Raw genomic sequence first — 6,853 nt, 5'->3', positions numbered from 1 at the left:
AGATTGGTCTCATTCAATTTAGGGTGAATAAATACATCAGAGGAAATGCTTCACTTCTCTGTCTGGAACTTCGCTCAAGAAAAAGAGGAGGGTTATTAGGTATCATTCAATAATAAAATGAAAAAGCTTTTTTGTTGCTGTCAAAAATACCTTAAGTATTAATTTTTTCAGATTAAGCCCCTTTTTTTCGCTATGATTTTTGAACTAATTATTAAAAAGGTGCAAATAATTTACTATTAATTAAACTGCACCTTTAATTAATCCATAAAAGTTTACTATTGTTTAAGTTTCATGGGAAATATTGTTAAAAATAGAATAATGCATGATACTTTTAGTATGACAATCTGTGTATCATCAAGAAACCGGAGTGATTGAGAAGCAATAATGAGAATCGGAGAGCGAAGCGAGCAGTTAACATATACTAGCCGCAACTGACATACATTGATAGAAATAAAGAAAAAACTGAATGCACAAAATGTTCATTTCTCTAATAAATATCTTTAAAAGGGGGGGGGGGCACCAAAACTTTTCAGGAGTTGTCATTTTGAACATGTGCCATTATTTTTATGGGCTAAATCTGAGATGGCCTTCTCCCAAAAATAAAGCTTTGTAATTTTCTGTCATTAAATATGCGATTATTTCATTTATCAGCAGATAAATGAAATAGAACAGAGAGTTCAGATATATAAAGACAGTGCAAAACTCTCGTGACGTTTAGGAAATAACCTTTAAACCTAACGTATTCTAATTATCTCTTAGCTAAGCTTGACGACTCCCTCAATGTTGCAGATTTTTTTTCTAGGTCGAAATCATAATTTGATTTGATCATTTACGTCGCACTAGAGCTGAACAATGGGCTATTGGCGACGGTCTGGGAAACATCCCTGAGGATGATCCGAAGACATGCCATCACAATTTTGATCCTCCGCAGAGGGGATGGTACCCCAGCTTCGGTAGCCCAACTACCTGCACGCGAGGTCGAGCACTTTACGGTAGAACAGTTTAACGAGAACCAATTTTGCACACCCTCGGTCCCTACGCAGACTGATCCAAGTGGTCACCCACCCGCACACTGACAGCAGCCAGTGATGCTTGACTTCGGTGATCTGCTGGGAACCGTGTCTTAACGATCAGTCCACTGCGGGACTCGAAATTATAAAGTAAGCTTTTATTTCTTTAAAAATTTATTTCTTGAAATGGGGGGGAGACGAAGTTAATATATATATATATGAGGAAATACCAAACAGAAGAGCACGGATCGTTAGAAGCCGCTGGATTGGAAAAACGCAACCCGGTAGTGCAAAATTTTAAAGCCTAGCTGAGCCCTTAGCGGTGTGCCATGTAATCAAGCAGTAGATAAGCTTAAAGTAACAGACTGTATGTAGCATACAATTAAGGTCTAGCTTAGCCTTACGTGGTGGTGTAACATACCATTTAGGCCTGGCTAAGCCTCGTGTGGTTGTGCAACGTTATTTAGGCCAAGCTAATGCGGCGGTGTATATTAAAGTCTAGCTAAGCCTAATTTGGAGGTGTAACATAGTATTAAAGCCTAGCTAAGCCTAATGTAGCGGTGTAACACACGATTTAGGCCTAGCTAAGACTAATGTGGCGGTGTAACATACTATTTAGGCCTCGCTAAGCCTAATGCGGCGGTGTATATTAAGGTCTAGCTAAGCCTAATGTGGCGGTGTAACTCTACTATTTAGGCCTAGCTGAGCCTAATCTGGTTGTGTAACATACTATTTAGGCCTAGTTAAGCCTAATGTAGTGGTGTAACATACTATTCAGGCCTAGATAAGCCTAATGTGGTTGTGTAACATACTACTTAGGCCTAGCTAAGCCTAATGTGGCGGTGTAACATACTATTTAGGCCTAGCTAAGCCTAATGTGGTTGTGCAACATACTACTTAGGCCTAGCTAAGCCTAATGCGGCGGTGTAACATACTATTTAGGTCTAGCTAAGCCTAATCTGGTTGTGTAACATACTATTCGGGCCTAGCTAAGCCTAATGTGGCGGTGTAACATACTATGTAGGCCTAGCTAAGCCTAATGCGGCGGTGTAAATTAAGATCTACTGAGCCTAATTTGGCGGTGTAACATACTATTAAGGCCTAGCTAAGCCTAATGTGGCTGTGTAACATACTATTTAGGCCTAGCTAAGCCTAATGTGGTTGTGTAACATACTACTTTGGCCTAGCTAGGCCTAATGTGGCGGTGTAACATACTATTCAGGCCTAGCTAAGCCTAATGTGGCGATGTAACATACTATTTAGGCCTAGCTATGCCTAATGCGGCGTTGTATATTAAGGTCTAGTTAAGCCTAATGTGGCGGTGTAACATACTATTTAGGCCCAGCTAAGCCTAATCTGGTTGTGTAACATACTATTTAGGCCTAGTTAAGCCTAATGTAGTGGTGTAACATATTATTCAGGCCTAGATAAGCCTAAGGTGGTAACTTATAAAGTCTAACTTGGCGATAAAAAACATCAAGACCTAGCTAAACCTATCATTGCGGTACAGAATCGAGCTAACCCTATTTTTGCGATATATCATAATAGTTAAGCTAAGTCGCATATGGCGATGTAACATATCATTAGGACCTAGTTAAGCCTTATCTGGAAATGTAACAGGATGGGTAACCCTAATTTCTCAGCTAAACATTTACGCCTTTTAAGTACTTAAAAAAAATCACAATTAGGATATGCGCACTAATAAGAACTTTTTCTTCCTATTGTTGAAAGTTGTTCTTATATATATAGATGTTTTGTTTTGTATTCTTTACTTAGCATAATTTATTCTCGTTTCAAAAATTTTTTGGGTGTACCTAACACTATTGTATTGATTTATTTTGCTTTGGCTATATCCAAGGATGGCGCCAGACTTACCCGTCAGGGGGGTTCAAACAAATTAAACCAAAATATTTATTTTAAAACGTATTTCATACTTCATGCCTTTCTCGCATTCTTTTCGGAATTGTGTTTCTAAGATGTTAAAATCACTAATTTTGTGATATGTGATGAAATTTTCCACACATTCTGAGCTTAAAAATTATTTCTGTAATTAAGAAAAATTATTGTCGAAGACACCACAAATACGCGGAATTGCGCAAAATCTTCGTCCACGCACGGAAATCGAAAAATAAGTTAGAAAATTATCAGGATAAAAAAAAATTGAAATAATTACGTTATAACGTAATTGTTTAATTTTTTTTTATAATATAATAACTATTTTTAAAATCTAATAACTATAGTTATGTATAATTCAAATTGAAGAAAAATTTTAATTTAAAAAAAAAATGCTAGTTTTGTTTAAAAAGATGCTTAGAAAACCTTTTTAGTTAATTGGCAAATATTGTCAGTCTTTTCTCTACTCATTTATGGATTTTATGTAAAGAATATACTTAAAAGTAGTTTATACTTTAAAATTGTGTTACTTTAATTCCCTTGAATTGAAAATTAAAACTGTCCATTATAAAACTCCACCCAGGAAAATTTTCCGGCTGCCCTAGTGAAAAAAGGGGCCTCGGAATCTATGTGCCCATGATGAATCATGCAAATTCAGGGTTAAAAAAGTTTCGAGACTTACAGTTGGATAAGTAATAAAAGAATAATAATAAATGTTACAAAACTTCATATGATTGACAAATAACTGGATGGCTTTTATCATATCTCTAAAATATTGAACATAAGTATTGTATTTATTTATAAACGCATAATCAACCGCATGACGAAAATTCTTTTCGCCAAATCACGGAAATTGATCATCATAAAACTATGCTACGTCAATGACAGTGCAAATAATGTTTTTCTCTTGTAACTTCTTATTTATTCAGTAAATGCCTATTTAAATAAGAATGTCATTGTTGTCGTATCAAGTTTATAAAAGAGATATCAGTAATTTAATGCAAGCTTAAAAAATTTAGGCCTAGGAAACTGTGACCACAGAACAAAAATTTTATCAAATTGGAAAACGTCAGTGATTTTAATTAAAATATCCAATATAAGTAAGAGAAAATGAAATAATTTGAGGTGGATAAGAGTCAAACTTTTTTTTTTCATGAAAAATAATCATGTAATATTTTTTTTTATAACTTTAACTGTCATTTTTGGCAAGTATATTATGCATAAAAATAAGGCATAACCGAAAATTTAAAAATAAAATGTATGCCATCGATTACAAAAATCAAGGAATTCAATAAAATTAGTTTGGAAATAACAGGATATTTTCTTCCTGCGTGTTTGCTGTCATCTTGATATTCATTCTATTAAATTCATGTTGCAAACTACAGTGAAATGTCTCCAAAATAAATTAGAGCGGTTCTGGTTAAGAAATTCCCAATATATTCATATAATAAAAGTTCTGGATCAAACCCCTGAAGGTAATAATAGGTACGTTTTCGAATTTAAATTAAAAACGAAGTGAAAAATATGACTGAGTGTTCACCATTCAAATAAAATTCTATTGCTTTTTCTCTGGAATGAATAACCTGTGAGATTCAGGAGAGAGAATAGTTTTTACATAAATATTAATCTTTCTCCAAAAATAAATAAATAACTTAAACATCTGAAAAATTTGTAGTATGAAGGCTTTATTACATGGAGAATATTATTTTAATGTTCCGATTAAAAATTTCGTTCCTGGGAAATTAGTTTCCTGAGATAGGCATCTTTAGAGGTGTTCGATTTCTTTTTCAGTTTTGTAATAAGTTTTTAAACGCCAGGGTTCCATTTTTAAGAAATTTGCTTCTTCAACCGGAAAAAAAAACTGGCAACTCTTTTCTTTGATTGTTAGCTAAATTTTGGAAAAGTAAGACATTATATCCACCAAAGAGTACTAAATATAGATTTGCTCCTGAAATCATTTTAGTGTTGTATTTATTTAAATTGTTTGCAAAGTGATTTAAATAGCCACTTAATTAAAAAAAAAAGTGTGTTACCACTTTTTTCCTCACTACAAAATGTGAGTTTGGTAGGTAAACCATTTGTGATACATAAATTTTTAATTACAGTCGGACTTCTGTTTAACGAACTTCCATTTTGCGAATTTTTTCGAGGAACCAAGAACATTTTGGAAATTTCTTCGTAAATTAACTTCCAAATAGAGAAGTAAATTTTCTATTTAACGAATTTTTCTTTGAGATCCACTTACCCTATTTCCAAAAATATTTCAAACTTGTTAACGCATTTTATGGGGGAAATGATCTTGAATTGATTTTTGAAGCCACTTAACTGTTAGAGGAAGCAGTAAAATCCTCTTCCCTTTTTGTTTGCATTTCAAACGAAAAACTCAGACAAAATGGACCGATTTTTATCAGTAGCAATTAAACTTAAAACGCATGTGGTAATGTATGTTTACAATTACTTTTATAATAATTGCAGTTATAATTTTATGCACAAATGTAGCTTTTTTTAGTTGAAAACGCATGTAGCATGATAGTGTAACACTGGATAATGTTTTGCTCTATTCTTGCTTTCCATGCAGATTTCTTTTATGGTTAAGATTCATAAAATAAATAGTGGATACTTTACAGGATAAATGTGTATCAATTGCTATTTTAATTATGCTAGGTGCTTATGAATTTAAAGCCTATTTTGTGTCATTCAAGTATTTCAAAAGGTGATTTTCTATTTAACGAATTTTCCATATAACGAACTTATTATCCGGATTTAGACACTTCGTTAAATAGAGGTCTGACTGCAGTTGCCTTTTTTTAAGCTTAATGTAAATGCCTTCAAAACTACACTCACATGCAGAAATGTATAAAGAATTTAGTTTTATAACTCTCTGATTATGCATTTTTTATTTATTTTAAAAATATTAAATATACTCTGATTATTGAATTCGCTATTTTTAATACAGTTTAGGCTCTATGTTTTGTATCAATGAGTGAAATACAGTAGGATTTCTATTAACGAAGTTGCTGTCCCGATAATAAGTTCGTTATATGGAAAATTCGTTAAGTAGAATATCACCTTTTGAAATACTTAAACACAAAACAGGTTTTAAATCCATAAACACTAGACATAATTAAAATAGAAATTGATGCGCCTTAATCTTGTTAAGTAGTGTCTACTATTTATTCTATAAATCTTAACCATAAAAGAAATCTGTATGGAAAATAAGAATAGAGCAAAACATTATCCATTATCCACTGTTACACTATCATGCTAACATGCATTTTCAACTAAAAAAGAGCTAAATTTATGTATAAAATTATAGCTGCATTTATTATCAAAGTAATTTTAAACATACATTACCACATGCGTTCTGAAGTTTAATTGCTTCTGATAAAATATGTTAATTTTGTCTGAGTTTTTCGTTTGAAATGCAAACAAAAAGGGAAGAGGATTTTACTGCTTCCTTTAAAAGTGAAGTAGCTTCGAAAATCAATTTAAGGTCATTTCCCGTATAAAATGCGTTAACAAGTATGAAATGTTCTGAAATATTGTGGGAAATAGGCATTGTAGATCTCAAAGAAAATTTCGTTAAATAGAAAATTCACCTCGCTATTTGGAAGTTATTTTACGAAGAAATTTCCAATATGTTCTTGGTTCCTCAAAAAAAAAAAATAAATAAATAAAAACACAGAATAGAGAAATTTGCAAAAAGTTCGTTAAATAGAAGTCCGACTGTATCTGAAATAAGGTTTTTTTTTCATGCTTTCTATTTGATAATTTATACCTATCTTAATTTTAATAAATAAATATTTACATCTTTTTATTTAAAACATTTCACGTTAGTTACCAATTGTATGCAAGTTTCCTTTTTCATTTGGAGGAAAAACTTATTATATCTTTTGATGTGTTGAATTGGCAAAGCATTATTTATAAAATAAGCCCATGTTTCTGTTTCT

The sequence above is a fragment of the Parasteatoda tepidariorum genome, chromosome 4 (assembly GCF_982258835.1).
Source record: "Parasteatoda tepidariorum strain Cologne lab strain chromosome 4, Ptep-v5.0, whole genome shotgun sequence".
NCBI lineage: Eukaryota > Metazoa > Arthropoda > Arachnida > Araneae > Theridiidae > Parasteatoda > Parasteatoda tepidariorum.
The sequence above is the reverse complement of the archived record's forward strand: the minus strand, read 5'-3'. Positions refer to the sequence as shown.